General features: G+C 35.6%; 1 protein-coding gene and 1 long non-coding RNA gene across 2 annotated transcripts in view; one reads left to right on the forward strand and one right to left on the reverse strand.

The window, feature by feature from the left end:
• The window catches only part of LOC108745191 (RNA-binding protein Musashi homolog Rbp6-like), a gene marked incomplete at its 5' end in the record, with an annotated part of 72,201 nt that overhangs the window by 15,448 nt on the left and 37,121 nt on the right, over positions 1-19,632 (forward strand). The window lies entirely within an intron of this gene.
• On the reverse strand, positions 176-2,858 carry LOC108745238. The gene is made up of 2 exons (XR_001939075.2): positions 2,205-2,858; positions 176-1,853 (listed from the first exon to the last, which is right to left on the reverse strand). It is a non-coding gene; the product is annotated as an uncharacterized LOC108745238 (long non-coding RNA).

Below are 19,632 nucleotides of genomic sequence, written 5' to 3' on the forward strand. Positions count from 1 at the left end.
ATTTCAATAAAATGTGCCCGGCGCCTCCACCAAAATTTAAAATGATCTCAGTCGTAGGTTCATTGTAATTTTTTTTCTGGCATTTATCAGATTGATAGTTAATTTTGTTATTTAATGACTCAATTACTCATTCTGTATCTTTTATTATCTTATAACTAGAAATAAAACATAATTATTGTATAAAATTCAATTTATTATGTATAAATTCATGCAGGATCGTTTAAGAGATACATTTCATTCCTGAATAATTATTTCTTGATAGCAAGTACATGAAAGCAAACAAATATTAATATGAAACGTATCGTATGAAAGACCATGAGCTTTTCTTAAGAATAATAACTAATTGTATATTATCGCCACAGCTAAGGGCTCTTAAACAAAAATTAATTAATTATTAAATGACCAATGTCAGCAAATACATTTTTTCCATTATTTCATTTGTCCAAAGGACCAAAACTAACTACGATAAATGGTGAGATGGTTAATAGTGATCTAATAATATAAATTTTCCTTTTTTTTGCTTAAATATTATAAAAAATTAGAATTAATAACACAGGTAAGTCAACATAAATCAGGAATACACAGATAGTTTGAATTTGGCTTTAGAATTGTTTTAATAAGTCAGGATTTTGAGTTATTTTTATGTAAAAGTCCAAAGAATGCAATTTTTGGTCTTTTTCTAAGCAAAAATAACTAAGAGGGTAGTCATTTTCGAGGTATTTTATTGCTGAATTAGAATCTGTACTCAAAATGACCCTTGCACATCATGATTTTGAAACATATTGACCTCAAAATCCAAATGATGCCACCAATTTGGCTTTTTCAGTTTCAAGATTACGAAATCTCAAAATTTGAAAGTGCTAGGGCAATTCTGAGGTCTCTCTAGCACTTTGACTTTTTGAGATCTCCTATTTTCAAAACTGAAGAAGTCAAATTACCATTATTTGAATTTTAAGATTACAAAATCTCAAAATTTCACTAGATTCGAGTTCCCCCTTTTTGCTGAATCTTCTTTTTCGAGAATGAAAGGGTTTTAAGAAAAAAGGGTGAGCTCTAGCACACTGACATTTTGACATCTCTTAATACCAAAACTGAAGAAGTCAAATTACCATCATTTGGATTTTAAGATGAAAATTATGATTTGCAAGAGTAATTCTGGGATCAGACCAGACCAAAATACTTCGGAAATGATTACCCTTTTGCATTTTCCATCGTTAACTCCTGCTTCAGTTGACCTGTGCAATTTTACAATATTTCAAAGAGCAAACAATACTGAAAATCTGAAACTGTACTAAAATTACAATCCATCACTTACTGGTTGTCAAAAACCATTACAGATCCACTTATCGATAACTAATTAAGATATGTATATTAAAAATTACATAATTATTAATTAATTAAGTACCCACATTTATGAAATATGGGCACTTTACAATAATCAGATTAGGTACTAGGAGAACACAATAAAAGTAATGAAACATTAACTATTATTTTCACTGTAAAAGAATGTCTTTTGCATTTTAACGTAAAATGTTTAAAGTTATTAACAAATACAAAAAATTAGTTCCTTTCGGTACATACAATGAACCATGATGCAGTTTTAAGAAACATAATACATATATAGCAAAACATAACTGAATTAAACGTACTATTCTAATTTTAGTGTAAAACAAACCCTATTTAAAATTAAAACTTCCACATTTTCACATAACAATATATTTTTACATTCGTTCAAGTTACTTTTTACTGCCTTATACCTATTATATGTACATACTATCAAAATGATGTTGGGTTCTTTGTCGACTTCCGGGAACTGGAGCTGATGCAGGGGGGCACTTCTGATGTTTAGAAATCTGCCAAAAAAAAAGAAGAAACGACAATTACTTATCACAGTTAAAAATAAAATCCTGATAAAAAAAATTATGCATGCAATGAATTATAGAACTGTGTGTATAGGTCATAAAATTAAAGTGTAATATTTTAATATTTACGTTATTACATGTGGAACAGTCCCAAAAATGATTATGAGGGCATTTTTATCGAGTTCAAATACGTGCAATCAAAGTTCAGAATAAATTTTTAGATAAATATTCTCTATATTCAATTACAACAAAATAAATCGTAATGGTAGACTATGTGTGTAGGAAATTAGGCAAAAGGTTCTACTAACTATCGTATTTAAATGTAAAACTTATAAAACTTACTTTTCATTTTCGAATCCGAACGAAGATCAACGTGAATCAACTCCAGATGGTAGTCAATAATTTATAAACTGTTATATCAATATTCAAACACTATGTTAGGGGCGAAAAAACTCCCCTAACCCTCTGTGGCCTCCACATCTCCCCTTATAGCCACCCTATCCGCCCAAATGAATATAAATTATGAAAAGCTAATAAAAATTTAATTTGGTCTTAATAATTATGTCAAAAAAAAATAATTTAGAAAAGTTTTAACCATCGATCTAAGTTAGGTTTAATTTAACAACAGTTTATAAAGTAAAAACCAAATACCTGTAAGAGAAACACAAGAAAACAAAAATACAAGAAAACGAATGAAATTTCAAATCAATGCAATAAATATAAAAAAATACGATGTCTTCAGAAGGCCCAGGAACGTCCATGTTATCTGAAAGCGAATAGTGCTATTAACAGGACTAACGGCAAATACTAATAGATTTGGTAGAGAAGATCGGACAGATTTCGCCAAGGTAAGCCAGGCAGGAGGCTATTCCATCCTATTCCAGATAACTCCGCTGTACCCCGTCTGAAAGGAAGTGACGCTAGAGTAGACTCGCGAAAAGTGTATAAGACACTTTTAAGAACAACTAAACAGCTAAGCCCAAGGGAAGTCGTTCGGGGAGGCCCTCCCTAATTCCACAAGGGTGAGAAGGAACACACACGATAACGAAACGTTGAATCATGTAGAACTCGTAGGGTAAATGCAAAGCAAATTAGGTAGAACTGCAGTAAGCTAAGCGAAGAGGTAAGCAAGAGACGTGTTAGACTGGTGCTACAACTACTAAAAAAATTAAAATAAAAAACATGTTAGTACTACTACTACTTTAAAAAAAAAATAAAAACATCTAACATCAAAAACTAATTCAAATAAAATAAACTTTTGTACAAAAAAACATGCAAAATAAAGAATTAATTCAAATAAAATTAAAAAAATCTAACTACAGAGTCTTCTTTGTTTGCCGTTGTCTATTCCACCGTCGATCTGAAACAGATAGGGTGGCAATACATTAATAACGAGTAATTTTTAATTATTTTTAAAAATGTAAAATGTAACTATGACATGTATTCTCACCTTAATTAACTGTAGAATGTTGCAAGGCGAACAAATCAACAGCAAAAGAAATATCTTCCAAATAAATTCCAATGGGCTCCTATTCATCGGCCAAACTAGAGAAAAGGACAAAAAAAAAGAATTAACTACATTATTAGCAAATGTGGCAAGAAATACAATTTTTCATTATTAGCATGTTATTGCATAATAGTTTTAATTATCAACATTGAGCATTGATTCTTTACGATTAACATTTTCGATTATTAATGTACTTTTGAGCAAAAATTTCAATTATCGACATGTGTACATATATTATTGCTTAATAATTTCGAAAATTTCGGCCATTACTCAACATTATTAGCAAAATTTTTATATGTTGGTTAATATTTTAATATTTACGTTATTACATGTGGAACAGTCCCAAAAATGATTATGAGGGCATTTTTATCGAGTTCAAATACGTGCAATCAAAGTTCAGAATAAATTTTTAGATAAATATTCTCTATATTCAATTACAACAAAATAAATCGTAATGGTAGACTATGTGTGTAGGAAATTAGGCAAAAGGTTCTACTAACTATCGTATTTAAATGTAAAACTTATAAAACTTACTTTTCATTTTCGAATCCGAACGAAGATCAACGTGAATCAACTCCAGATGGTAGTCAATAATTTATAAACTGTTATATCAATATTCAAACACTATGTTAGGGGCGAAAAAACTCCCCTAACCCTCTGTGGCCTCCACATCTCCCCTTATAGCCACCCTATCCGCCCAAATGAATATAAATTATGAAAAGCTAATAAAAATTTAATTTGGTCTTAATAATTATGTCAAAAAAAAATAATTTAGAAAAGTTTTAACCATCGATCTAAGTTAGGTTTAATTTAACAACAGTTTATAAAGTAAAAACCAAATACCTGTAAGAGAAACACAAGAAAACAAAAATACAAGAAAACGAATGAAATTTCAAATCAATGCAATAAATATAAAAAAATACGATGTCTTCAGAAGGCCCAGGAACGTCCATGTTATCTGAAAGCGAATAGTGCTATTAACAGGACTAACGGCAAATACTAATAGATTTGGTAGAGAAGATCGGACAGATTTCGCCAAGGTAAGCCAGGCAGGAGGCTATTCCATCCTATTCCAGATAACTCCGCTGTACCCCGTCTGAAAGGAAGTGACGCTAGAGTAGACTCGCGAAAAGTGTATAAGACACTTTTAAGAACAACTAAACAGCTAAGCCCAAGGGAAGTCGTTCGGGGAGGCCCTCCCTAATTCCACAAGGGTGAGAAGANTAATTTTTACACGAGTTTTAGAATTGAATGAGGAACGTTCTTCCAAATTTTTATTTGTCTCGTAGCATTTTGACATACCTCCCAAACATCCTTAAAGGTTGTAAAAGTTTTATTGTTTTGAGTTTTTTCAAAAAATTAAACTTTTACAATTCTTAATGCAGTTCTACATTTTCAATTGTTTTAAGTATAATTTGTGACGACAAATGTACCTCCACTTTCAATTCGTTGTGTTAATGTGACGTTTTAGATGCAAGGCGATCTATTATTTAAAATTCCGTGACCGCATATACGGCAATGGTATACCAAGAAAGAAAGTAGCAGTTACGTCATAATTAGCTTTTCAAATAGTACATGTTTTCACAATTTACAAATTCCATTTGGGCTTGTACATGGGATATAAGGTATAACTGACGACCAGGATTATTATTACGTTACAATTTCAATTATTACGGTAGTGCAACTCGCGAAATACTCCCGTGAAGCATTGCCCACGGCTGCTATAGAGCTGGTTAAAATGACACATAATTTTTAGGGGTCTGTAAAGCTGTCTCCGCACAGAATTGCAAACGCGGAATGTCGCTTACAATCCAAACTGCACATGAATGTACGTGTACATGTACATGTACATTCGAATAAATTTTGGTTGCTAAATACCCTGCTAACAGTTTCCCTCTACATTGCACCGTTTCGTTTGGCTGTTAGTTGTACTAGACTAGCGGCCGTCCAATTATATCGTCTGTATACGCCAGTAGACGAGTTGCTGTATAATGCAATAATTTTGGAAAAGATCGTTATTTTACTAGACCGTTTTCAAGTATACCAAATGAGATCGTACAGGTTATTTCATATCACCCAATTCTAGTCTCGCTAAAACAATCTTAATGAGAGAAGAACAATTCAATGCGCATGTTTGACTCTTAATGTTTAGTATAAAAAAAGTTGCTTTTGGATACTTCCCATTATTTTTATTAAGGCATCAAAGAAAGCTAGTTAAATTTTCCTCAAAATCCCGAGATAAAAATGTTCAGTCTCTCAGAGTCTCTGAAAGCGAGACTCGAGTCTCCGTCTCTCATCGAGTCTCTCTGGTGTCGCTGAGAGAGACTGCCGAGAGACTGTCAAAAAAAACTGTTTAGCGTCTCTGAACGACAGACTCGAGTCGCTTATAGAGAGATCCTCATTTCATATCCAGTCCCTGAACGAGAGACTCGAATCTATGAACGAGAGACTCGAATATCTGAATTAACAATTTTATCGTTCGAGTCTCTGATACAGAGACTGTAAGAGATCCATAAAAACACCTAGACAATAACCGAGAGACTGTGAAAGACTGTGAGAGAGGCTCTCAGAGACGCTGAAAAACTCTATACACAAAGTAAGCAGACGACCAAGATATGGAACAAGATCGGTAATAAGAAACCCTTAATTTGAGATATAATAAAGTAGGGTGGACGTGTTACTCCCCCCCTCATATAAATTGAAAAAAGGAAAATTTTCAAAAATGGTTTAAGGTAAAAGGCAGATAAAAAATCTCTAGAACTCCAGAAACTTGAAGTTAATGCGTGAATTCTACTAATTTCTAATAAATATAGTTATTTTTATTTGTAATGATTTATATTTCAAATGGTAAAGTGATAAAAATTCTTAAAATTTTGCAAAGAATGCCTCGTTCACCCCAGTACAAAAGAATTGACTTTTCTAATATCGAATATTTGCAATTTTATTTGTTCTTTTTATCGACAAATATCATTACAATTGTAATAAATTTACGGACAAAGTTTAAGTCTAATTTTTAAAATAATTATTCGTTTATAAATTTTTTGCCAGCAAAGAAAATTTCAATAAAAGTAGAAGTTGTTACGGTATCGAAAAGTCGTCGTTAGTAACATCCGTAGCAGTATTTATAAAAGTTCATGAACGCAAAAAGTTTCTTTATCTGTAAGCCAGAACATCGGAGAGGCAAATGAGATGGGAGCGAGAGAGTAACTGAAAAAAGGGAAATATAAAAAAGAGAGAAAGAGGAAATCAACGGATTCGTACGGAGAGAGATTCATCCTTCTGCGAGACAAGCTTCGAAATGCGAAAGTTTAATGCCAAAGTTTCTGATGGAATTAGTTTTTCGGTAGCTATTCGTACGGCAGCGCGACGCGAGGTGACGGTGACCACAGGCGCCGTCGCGTACTATAAGCGGATTGCGCGGAGCGCTCTCCAGGAGGCGATTTCACGTCCCCGGAGGGTGGATTTTACGGTCACCACTCGACTACAAAAAACGCGATACTTACGGCCACTTGTGCGCCAATCCGTGTCCAGTTTTGAATTTAAACTTCTCTTGTCAAGCAAATAGTACCGGGAAATTGCCTGGGCAACTGTGACATGGAGAAGCTCCCGACGTACTACGCTTAACGATAGAACGTAATACGACCGACAAGAGAGTGGATTATGAAAAGCCACTTGGTGTGTATAACACGTTCAATTTAATTTGACGGACCGCCGGGTACGATACTATAAAAACAGGAATATCATCTTTTCATCCCTTTCCATACGATGAATAAAATATATGATACAGGTAGAATCAGGAAATTATACCGACTTTTTTTACTTAATCATTCAAATGTACCTACAATTTTAGTTTGTAATTAATAATGTTATTAAAAGTTTTACATAAGTTTTACGGGAATTCACGAAGGGAGAACCCATGAATCTTATACGAGGGTGGATTGATAAGTTTCCGGCCTAACCAAGAGATGACGCCACTAGGCCTACCTTGAGGTGACATTCTATAGTACCATCCTTGGATAGCTTGTAGCTATAGTTTCAGCCCGATCTCCTTGCTAGTGTAGGTTTGACAGCACGCTGAACAAGACGCCTCTGTGGTTTTCGTAAAAATGGAAAAGCAGGAAAATCGTGCTGTCATCAAATACTTTTATTTGAAGGGGTTAACGCCGAAGGAAATTAAAAAAGAGATGGACTCAACACTGGGGACATCCTCCCCGTCATATTCAACCGTTAAGCAGTGGGTTTCCGAGTTTAAAAAGGGTCGTGTGAGCACCTCTGATGGGCCTCGCTCAGGACGCCCCGTTGAGGTCACAACTCCAGATATGATCGAAAAAATTCATCAAATAGTGCTGGGAGACCGCAGATTGAAAGTGCGTGAGATAGCTGAGACCTGTAAGATGTCATATGAACGTGTGCAACATATTTTGCACCAACATTTGCATATGGAAAAGCTCTGTGCAAGATGGGTGCCGCGTTTGCTAACAGTCGACCAAAAATTGATTCGAAAAAACATTTCTACCGCAAATTTGTCATTGTATAAGCGTAATCCAAGCGAATTTTTGCGTCGATTCGTAACCGTTGACGAAACGTGGGTCCACCACTACACTCCTGAAACCAAAGAACAGTCTAAACAGTGGATTGGACCAGGGGAACTAACTCCAAAGAAGGCAAAAACAATTTTTTCGGCGAACAAGGTTATGGCTACTGTTTTTTGGGATGCAAGAGGTATTATATACATTGATTACCTTGCAAAGGGTAATACTATCACTGGTCAATACTACGCAGACTTATTGCAACGTTTGAGCCACGAGGTGAAAATTAAACGACCTCATCTGGCGAAGAAAAAAATCTTGTTTCATCACGATAACGCACCAGCGCACACGTCAATCGTTGCGACGGCTAAAATCAACGATCTAAAGTTTGAATTGATGCCGCACCCTCCTTACTCTCCAGACCTAGCCCCGAGTGACTATTTTCTGTTCCCTAATCTCAAAAAATGGCTTGGCGGTAAGAGATTTGCGGACAATGAAGAAGTAATCGAAGCTGTAAATGGTTATTTTGAGGAGCTTGACGAATCAGTCTATAGAGATGGCATTAATAGACTGGAACACCGCTATGAGAAATGTATCAGCCTTGGAGGAGATTATGTTGAGAAATAAAAAAAAAAAATTTTTAAAAACCTTGTTTTTCTTGGTCAGGCCGGAAACTTATCAATCCACCCTCGTACAAAGGATCAAAATAGAAAATACATAAGGTTTCGTTACATGTTACTAATTGGTTTCAGTATAATTATTTCGCTGGACAAGTGGGAGAATTTGTAAAACCTGTAGAGCGAAATAATTATGGATGAACCAGGAATTAATGAAAATGAGTCAATGTTCAGAAGCAGTGTCTTATCATAATCCCATTTTTCCCCACCATCACCCATAATTTTTCATATAAATTTATTACAATCCCGATTGATTCCAGATTATTTAACAAGGAAGGGGTTTAAGTTTTTGATTTCTTATTAAGAGCTTTTATAGTATTTATTTGACATGAATCGTACAACGAAGGAACAATAAAAGAAAGGGGCTTTTCAAGTCCAAATGTGCTCTAAATTAATGTATTTAAAAATTAATAAGTGATAACTAGTTTACAAAATTTCGGAATTGAAGGCTTGAAGCTCTTGTTGTGCTTCGAAAGTGCTTATTATACAATAACAAGGTTTATTTTTTACTTCACAATTTAGTTATGATTCCTTAAGGAAGATTTTAAAATCAAGTGATTTATGCATAAAAACTGAGACAGTGATTGATTTTTGACATTTAATGTCTCATTTAAGCAGTTATAACAATTTTCACATTACTTGTTCGGGGAAACAATAATATAAAAGAGTCACGTATTGGCTTATTCACATTTAAATTTAGGGGACAAAAATCGATAGCTTTTTAACACCTACCATTGTAAAGAAGTAACGTATTTGCACGGATTTTCCTAACCACATTGATTTTATTACAAACATACGTGTGAATGGATACCTTTTTTGCATACTGTTGGTATTAATCCTAATTCAAAAAGTTTTATCGAGAACAACAACGTTATCTGGTTTTGTAATTGGCAAAATTTCCTCTTCTGATTCGAAAACCGTCGAATATTTTCGTTCGATTTATACATACACATATGATTGTTGTAGCGAAAATTCATGGGCATTTGAAAAAACACAATTCAATAGGTCGGATTAATAGCCGTATCATCCGTTATTCTCATATTTGAAAATTGTAATGTACGAATAGTTGACGTTTAATTGGTGCGTTGTTTTGGTACCGTGTCGGCCCTATACTCAAAGCGGTACACGCAGCGTGTGCATACACACAGGAAGTGGCGGTTACTGTACGAACAAGGGCGCGCGCGGGGAGGTTCAGTTCCCAGTCAAATATTACCAATCCAATTAAAACAACAATTTTCTGGGATTCATAAATATAAAAACAAACAGTGTAGGGCCTTCATGCATGCACACATACGTGCATAGGTGTGCGGGCGCGGATAAATACAATCGGTGCAATATAATAGCCAATTAAACGAGTGCAGGCGCAACGGGGCAATTATTCGCCGAATGTGCGGAACAGAACGTTTCACAAATCAAGCGGGCTTGGAGTCGCTGCCTACTGCGGTTGACGCGGTCGCAAATGCGAATTAATGAGCAGACGCAACGACATGCGGAAACTTCGTATACAGCTCATTGCGAAAATAATTGATAGACCGAGCCTAACAAAAAAGCTACAGTGACTGCTAAGAAGCATTCTGACTGAGATTAACTTATTGGACCAGATCTAGATTCGTAATTTCCTAATCATTTGTCGGTACAACGGTTACGTGATGTATGTAAAAGAGAATTTCAAGCCTAAAGAGTGTAAAGTACAGCTACAGTTAACTATTGTAAAATTATGAAAGCAAACAAAACAAAACTGTTGCAGTAAACATTGATTAAGAATTACTTGGATCATGTTTAGGTTGGTCGATCAATTAATTTCTGTAACATTCCTAAAGTAATCGAGAGATAAAATGAAATAATAAACGAATCGATTATTAATGATCATTTTTAACCCCGGCTAATTTGGATCATATTTGAGTTAACTTGTAAATAATTTTTTATACAATATTTGCAAACCCATCGAAGTAAATTTGACACCCGAGGGCTGTAGCTTGCGGCATTCTCAATAATTTTTAATTATGGACAAAAATGAATGGTGTGAGGCTTAATTACTGTAACTGTCAGGATATAAGACGATAAATATAAAAACTAGTTCATTGTGTTGGTACTAAACTTATTATGAATGAGAAATTACTTTGTTAATTACATATATTACAACATGTTTTAATTGGTTGGAAAATTAATTTTACTAATGAAATAGAATTTTAATCTCTGCGCGATAGTCCAATAATTTCGATGTTAACTGTACATTCTAGCATAGCATTAGCATTTCATGCTAAGTCAGCTCTAGCAAATGACCCTGATCAGTGGGGTGCCAAGTAATTGGTCAACTGGAGATGATTATTCCAATTAATTAGAAAGAGCCTCTATTGAATGGCTTTAATAGAAACTTGACTATATACAGGGCGATATTATAAATCAATAAAATTAAACAAAAGCTCCTTTTTTTTTAAATGACAACATTTATTTAAAGATTCGCGCGCGCGTGTGTATTTGACAAAGGATGAAGGGCGGTAAGGACTACAGCTTGTGTTTTTCTCGTCCGGAGTCATTTTTAACTTGCATCGGTAGTGTGGCAAAAAAGTTCCATTCCGACAAACACATCAGTTGTTCTAGTTCTGCGCTCGACGTTCAGGAAATTAAGATCGATGTCTTTTAAGAAGAGTTCGGAAAATGAACGATGACTGTGGACGAGAGAAACTAAAGTCGATCTTATTTATTATTCCATTGCGGTACATGAATCCCCTTTAACCGAAATCATATCGTGACACTACACTTAATCGTGAGAGCAGCCCTTACTACATATAATATACACAGCAAACACTAGATGAACCCGTTTATGTCTGAAGTATTGGGATCCGTCAAATGGGAAGAGCCTAAAAACATGGCGCCGATTAGGGAAAATTTATCGTAGTTTCTATAGTGTACCGTGCAATTTCCAAGTTTTTAAATTACGATAAAATGATAAGTATTGACACAATATGTGATTGGGCTGACACAAAGCCTCGGAAAGGAAATTTCGTTGAAGGTGAGCGTGTTTTTAATGCCAATCACATTATAAAATTCGGAAATAACAAATCCGGAAGCTAGCCTTCAAATTCCGTCAAGTTTACTGCCTACTTTTTACAAACTTCGGATTTAAAAAGTGATTCACGTTATATAATTGGTGAGGTGATTCTGGGTGATTTAAGCAATATCATATCAATGACTTGCACATGCAAAGCCGATTTAAGAGAACGTTGCAAACACATTATTGCAACTTTGTTGTATTGCAGCAGGTAATCTCAAAATACTTATATGGTATCATTAGAATTGTGTTAAATCAATTACACAGGAATAGATAATTTCTCACTTTATAATTTTAGTATGATTCTAGGTTTAAATATTAAGGTTATGGCTGATGGTAAATACTTGCTGAAATATAATCATGTGCATTAAAATGACGTGAACAAATTTTTATTCCGGAATTCTTTGATACCTACTGCTTTTATCCAAGCTTCTATTAGTTTACTTTTTTCTCTAATTTTCCCAATATATTTTTTACATATATAAAACGGTTAGTTTTTATTGGAAAGTAGTTAATGTAGGTGAAGAGTGAACATTTATGTCTGAAGTGCTATTGCAGCTTTTCACTGAACATATTAACTTTTTATTTGATTTAACTTTAGAAGAAAACTTCGTCGACTCCATCATCAAAAAAATTTTTACTTTTTTAACGTGTTTTATTATTTTAATAAACAATTTTCCAATTTGCGTGCACAGTTCCTATGTAAATTTTTCCCTCATTCGATTTATAAGTTTTGCCACCAGATGGTGTATGCCCATTTGACGGATCCCAATATTCTAATGTTTGATATGCGCTGTGAGTGGAAATCCTTATAAAATAGACAAAACCTAAGACAGGAACTCAGTTGTCTTTTCGCTTTCGTATATTTCAATGAAGTATTTTTTTATTAAAAATTATTCTTAATTATTTTACTCACCTTAGAAGAAATCATCATTATCATAGGGTCGTCACTCCAAAGATTGGTTGGACACCTACGACACCTTCATTTCCTCCTATATGGACCCAATTCCACGCATTTCCCGAAAACATCCCTCATCCTTAACTATTTGTGAACAGCAATCTGAAACAAAAGAAAAACGGTTAATTTCATATATTTTTCTGAAATCTTTTAATTATAACTTGGACTTTCAATTTTTGGGAAGCCGTTGAAGATGCAAAGATTTTCTGAATGTTTAATAGTTATATAAATTTTACCAATTTATAAATTAGTTATCATAAACCTTTAACAGCTACTACCAACTACGTACGTTCTAATAGCTATAAAGATATACTTGTTCTAAAAGGTAAATATTTATCATTAGAAAACAAAAAGAAGAATCTCTAATGCAGATTTGCTCTTATAGACGGACCGTCTTTCGTCTCTCTCTTTGGTTTGAAATTATCATATTGCAAATTCATGCACACCTTGTATATAGTATAAGCCTAAATAATAAAAATTTCGTCGGAAGAATTTTATTTTCCTTTCTGTAACTCAGTCTTTACAGAGAAAGTACTCTTTTTCTTTCCGTTAATCGTGTTTATTGGTTCCCTCTTTTACTAGAACTCTGTTACCGTTTACTTAACAGATTTTCAGGAAGCGGATAAAGTATAACCGAGAAGAACAAACAAGAGATGGTAAATTAAGTTAAATAAAAAGTTGTAAGTATGTTAAGTAAAATGTTTCGTATCGCTACGGAGACGCCGGCGACGCCGTTGTCGTCGCGACTAAGAAGAACAGGAAAGTTGACGTCGGTGTTTTTCACATCGAACGCCAGTGTGAAACTTTTAAAAGTTCGAAACGGTGACACGACGATGTGTAAAGTAAACATTGTTTTTGTACAGACAAATGGAGAACTGGAAAACTGAAGCATACAGGGTGTAAAAATAAAAATATTTATTATTCGATGCTTTATACCAGGTATACTGTATGTCAATTACATTCAAAGAATTAAAATCCATACAATCTATGAAGCATATAAACTACCAGACGCGGATCACGATTTTGGATTATTGGTCCTCATCAGCACGCCTGGCAGCTTCAAAATCAATTAATGGCGATATACTAGTTGAAACGGTTTCTAATAAGACTTTACACTGATTTATATTTATTTAAAATACGCACCTAATTGAAACCTTCAAATATAGTTTCTTTAATGATCCAAAATTATGTTTCAAATTTAAAACTGATCATTTCACAATTTCACACTCTGTATATGTTGTGTATTTATGTAGTTGCTGTTTTCGAGACAACGGACGGCGATGTTAACGGTTTTGACTTAGTCTTTAATGGATCTAGTAGAAAATTGGCTTCTGAAAATTAGCAGTAGTTGTGAATTTTTGATCAGCTCACAGTTTTGGGTTCAAAGTTTCGAGAGCATTCGAGTAAAATATGACGGAGAAGCGTTGCCATTCATCTCGAGATGTGTCAATATAAACAAGCAAAGAAACTTCCAAATTGAATTAAATGATTATGTCACTTAGCGCCGTCGTTGTCCTAACTTTCCAGGATTTATTAGAAGTGGAAAAATTTCCTCGGGCAAGAGAAATAAAAGACGGTCGTAGCAAGGAAATTGTTCCGTCTCAAAATACCTCGCTAATCTTTTTTATTAAAAAGCCATAAGACCTTGCTTGCTTCTCCTTCTTTTTCTACCTACCAGGGTTGAACGATTATTAAATGAAACAGTGGTTATATTGTCGTTTGTAAGACAATAATCCATGTAATGGATTACAAATAAATATACATAGCTTTTGACCTAACTAGTTCAGAGTGGTTTTCTTTCAATTAAGTATTATCAAAGAAAATTAAAGAATAATTTTTATGAAAATGTTTAGTTTTTTTGTTATGCATCATGCGTGCCTAACAAGTCTTCGGTATGAAAACTTTATAGTTGGTGATGATGATGATGATGGTGCTTCATACATATAAGGAATTGAAACTACTTTAATTAATAGATTATTCCAATTGATAGATTACTTCCGATTGTTTCCATTAGATTTTTAAATAAAAAATAGTTTATTAACCGGGTAATTTGCCAAGCTGATGATTGTTTCTTCATTATTTCCGTAAAGTTTTCATAATTTCCTCTGTAAAATTCGTCAAGGAAACTATTGAAGCTGTCATTCAATATACTTTTCAAAATTAATTTCTTTTAATTCACTTCCCACCAAAAGAAACAAATTGTGAGCCACTAGCATTTTTTTTTCTTATCTTTTTTCGCAATTCGCTGGTGCTTTCTGATGAGTCCGCGAATAAACTTGAAAACTTTTTTCTCCTCATTAAGATGCCTTTGTCTAATTAATCAACTGAAAAGAAGTTTTAACTAAATTTCAAATAAAATTAGCTGCAAACACCGAAGCTTGATTCTTATTTACACAACAAAAGCATTTAACAAATGAAATTAACCGCAGAGTTGGTTATAATGAAGTAAAATTTAGGTGCATTAGTTTTAAACTTTCTTTTTTACTTTTCCTTCTTTATAAAAGACCAGCGATTTGGTTTTTCGAATAATATTATACATAAACATGATATTTTTAAAAAGCAAAATCTTTTTAGTAGTATTAGGGACAGTAAAAGACGATAACAAAATCTATATTCAAAGACATCATATAGTTTCATGTAATTCATAATTTGATGTTCTTTTTATTATTTAATCGTTTATAAATGCGCTGGTTAGGTTCTTAACCGGGGTGCATACGAAGGCGCATGTTGTTGGGGTACCGCAATATCTCCCTACTGTTCACTCGGTCATGTATGCCTAAAAGAAACTCGAAGATTTACCCTTGTTAAGCTCTTAATTGGGGCCCACGTGATCGGAGCGCTGCAATCTACCTCAATTATCTTCCCGACCTGGCGCATGTTGTTGGGGTACCAAAACTTCTCCCTACCGTTCACCTGACTATGCATACTTAAAAGAAACTCGAAGAATTATCCTTGTAGGGTCTTAATTGGGCTCGATTATTTTCCCGAACTGGCGCATGTTGTTGGGGTACCGAAATTTATCCCTACCGTTCACCTGACCATGCATACATAAAAAAACTCGAAGATTTGTCCTTGTTAGACTCTTAATTGGACTCTACAGGATTAGGGCGCTGCAATCTACCCCGATTATCTTCCCGACCTTGTGCACGTTGCTGGGGTACCAAAGCTTCTCCCCACCGTTCACCTGACCATGCATACTTAAAAAAAACTCGAAGATTTGTCCTTGGTAGGCTCTTAATGGGGCGCTAAAATCTACCCCGATTATCCTGTCGACCTGGCGCATGTTGTCGGGGTACCAAAATTTATCCCTACCGTTCATCTGACCATCCATACTTGAAAGAAACTCGAAGATTTGTCCTTGTTAGGCTCTTAATTGGGCTCCACAGGATCGGGGCGCTGAAATCTACCCCGATTATCCTCCAGACCTGGCGCATATTGTTGGGGTACCAAAACTTCTCCCTACCGTTCACCTGACTATGCATACTTAAAAGAAACTCGTAGAATTATCCTTGTAGGGTCTTAATTGGGCTCCACAGGATCGGGGCGCTGAAATCTACCCCGATTATTTTCCCGAACTGGCGCATGTTGTTGGGGTACCGAAATTTATCCCTACCGTTCACCTGACCATGCATACATAAAAAAACTCGAAGATTTGTCCTTGTTAGACTCTTAATTGGACTCTACAGGATTAGGGCGCTGCAATCTACCCCGATTATCTTCCCGACCTTGTGCACGTTGCTGGGGTACCAAAGCTTCTCCCCACCGTTCACCTGACCATGCATACTTAAAAAAAACTCGAAGATTTGTCCTTGGTAGGCTCTTAATGGGGCGCTAAAATCTACCCCGATTATCCTGTCGACCTGGCGCATGTTGTCGGGGTACCAAAATTTATCCCTACCGTTCATCTGACCATCCATACTTGAAAGAAACTCGAAGATTTGTCCTTGTTAGGCTCTTAATTAGGGTCCACACGATCAGAGCGCTGCAATCTACCCCGACTATCCTCCCGACCTAGCGCATGTTGTTGGGGTACCAAAATTTATCCCTACCACTCACCTGCCCATGCATTCTTGAAAGAAATTCGAAGATTTGTCATTGTTAGGCTCTACAAGATAGGAACGCCGAAATCTACCCCTATTATCCTTCCTAACTGGCGCATATTGTTGGGATACCGAATTTTATCCCTAGCGTTCATCCGACCTGCTATGTTGGAAGCAAACCTAGACGTTCAGCTCTGTTAGGCTCCTAGTTGGGATCCGAGTAATTGGGACACAACCACTATTCCCGACAATTACCCCGACTAGGCCTCATAAATCTGCTCCACATATAAATTTTTTTTATAATAGCCCATTGGCTGAAACAATTGTAAGGTATTCTCAAGAAATCTTCTAGTTGAAACTTTAGTGTTTATAATTAAAAAAAATCGTGATTAACTACAGGTTAGAGATATACTTGATGTATAACGTGGTACAATTGGTTCCAACCACTTTTTAGACATTTTTGTTTTTTGTTCCTTTTATCCGCTGCAATTTCTGCAAATGCGACCTTTTAAGCGTAATATCCCAGTACTACAGACGACACTGGTTTCGTTGCACGACACTTATGACGGCAAAATAAATCCACTCGATATGCATAAATCGTCGCGACGTGCCTGATATCGTATGCCCTTCTCTGTATAAATACAAAGACAGGCAACGATGCACGAATGCAGTGGCAACCGCAAACCCCGTTCGTAATCGACGCTTCAAATGGAGTTATTACGCTCGCGGTCGCACCACCACCAACTCCACCGACGACCGCCGCCGTCGCCGTCCTCGCCGTCGCTGCCACTCCGAGTGGATGACGAGAGATTTAGTTTTTTCTTTTTAGTTCTCTGCTGACGACGAAACTGCTGCCCTTCTCTCAGAACGGCTACAGATATCCAGTTCAAAATTAATACCTAATAGGTACTAATGTCTACTGTTTCATGGTCAAGTCTAACAATTCAAGGCAATGGAAAAAGACAACTCATTTTTAAGGGATAACTCACTGATTTTCTGTCACATCATAACCTAAGGGATGCCTATTACTCGTTGATCTAGAACTTAGGAATTAGGAATCAAAGAAAGTATCATGGCGAAACTAAAAGTTCGAAAATTATTATTAAAGTTCGTTAAGAAAACTCAAGACTCCTGACAAGACCACTTTTCCTTGCGCCTATGTCAGTGCAGTGTGGATAAACAAAAGAGTAGTCCACAGTATCCTGTAGGGTAAATATCTAGATGATCCCCCATCCCCTTTGGGGTGGTTGGGATCGAAAGAGGATGTCTCCCCCACCACTGTACCATAAAAAGTTCGTGGCGGTTTCACCCCCATAAAAAGTTATTGGGTTAGATGGGGATGGGGGTAGGGGGGATCGAAAGAGGATGGTTACCTGAGTAAAACCTCATAAAAAATTTGCGGCGGTCTCACCCCCATGAAAAGTTATGGGGTTAAAAGTTGATTGTTTTGACAATTTTCATACATTATAATTCAAATAAAATTCAATAAAAAAAATATTTTCAAGCGGGTGGAGGTGGGGGATCGAAAGAGGATGGTCACTTGAACCTCCTTCTTCCATCCCCCCATCCCCACCCCCTTTGGGGGCGGTCCATCATCTAGACCTTCACCTCCTGTAGAAATACTTGACCTTAAAAAAAGGCAGTTGTTCGCTCTCTCGTTTTATTTCCCTTTCACCTGTCCCATCCCGATTGCTACCTACATTTCCATCAATGTTTTCCATTCACTCACTCGTTCGCTCACTTTTTCTCCCTCTATTTCAGTCCATGTCACTGCGTTTGTTGTTGTGTTAGTTCCAGTGTCCTTCCGTAGCCGTTATACGCGTCTCGTCTGGAATAACGGGATGGGTATTCCTTTCATGGCACGCTGCGCTGAATTACTAGGCATGTTTATTGCACAACGAAACAATGCACGAATCGTTGCAATAATCACTGCTCAGCTCTGCACTGAACTAAACAGCATTGCTCAGCAAACCATTGTCACCGTGGTTGTAGAACAAAATGCCTGGGAAAATGATAAGCGGCACAAAACAGCGGATTGTGACAGATAATTTAGGCGCCAGGTCTCCTTCCTTTCATCGTAAAATTAATTGCGAAATGGAAAACAAATATCTACCTGGTTACCCAATGACAGATCGTATTGATCGTCAGGATTGGCACACTTTTTTAAATCTAAATAATTTTTGCAGTATTTTTAAAACAACATTAAATAAGAACTGGCAAAATATCTATATTATCAGGGTGTAAACTAGGCGCAAATAAACAAACGCATGGTGATGGCATTGTTTTTTTTTAAGATAATCACATTAATTTATAATCCGAAGTCGGTCCTGTGCACGAATTAACAACAGGTGTCTACCGGAATAACGAAAACCCTGTAGCTACATGGATGGCGAAAGTAAATATTGCAGATAATCAAACGTCTAAGATAAGCAAAACCAATTTAGTACTACATCTAATGTTTAGACCAAATAAATTAAGTAAGTACATTACAGGCAACACCATGTAAATGTACGAACACAAAAAAAAATGTAAGTTACGTAAACATTAGTCGGTAAATGCACCATCTGGACAATTGTAATTTTATTAAGGCAAATTTTCAGACCACCATTGAGGTATTGCCAAGGTGCGTTACCTTTTTGTGAATGGTTGTAAGTAGACTTTCAAACCAGTCTTCAAAAATCTTGCACCACAAATTTACCGAAGTCAGTTTCAGACAAGGCTTGCACTGGCTGCAAATGATAGGAATGCAGCAACTGTTTCTTTAAAAGTTACGTTACCACACTGTGACATGAAAGGATTTCCTCTCTACATCGGCGATGTGGTTTAAATACGTACCATATCACATTATTGTTTTACAGTGACCGACCTGTACTAATTATCGATTTTGTATTAGTTTATAACGTGCACATCAATTGCCCCATACAAGGTTTAAACGTCAAAAGAACAAATAGCTACTAAAGCTTAGCTATTAACATAAACACCCTAAATAACAGTTATTGTTAACGGT

Source organism: Agrilus planipennis, unplaced genomic scaffold, assembly GCF_000699045.2.
Source record: "Agrilus planipennis isolate EAB-ADULT unplaced genomic scaffold, Apla_2.0 scaffold38, whole genome shotgun sequence".
In the NCBI taxonomy this organism is placed as follows: domain Eukaryota; kingdom Metazoa; phylum Arthropoda; class Insecta; order Coleoptera; family Buprestidae; genus Agrilus; species Agrilus planipennis.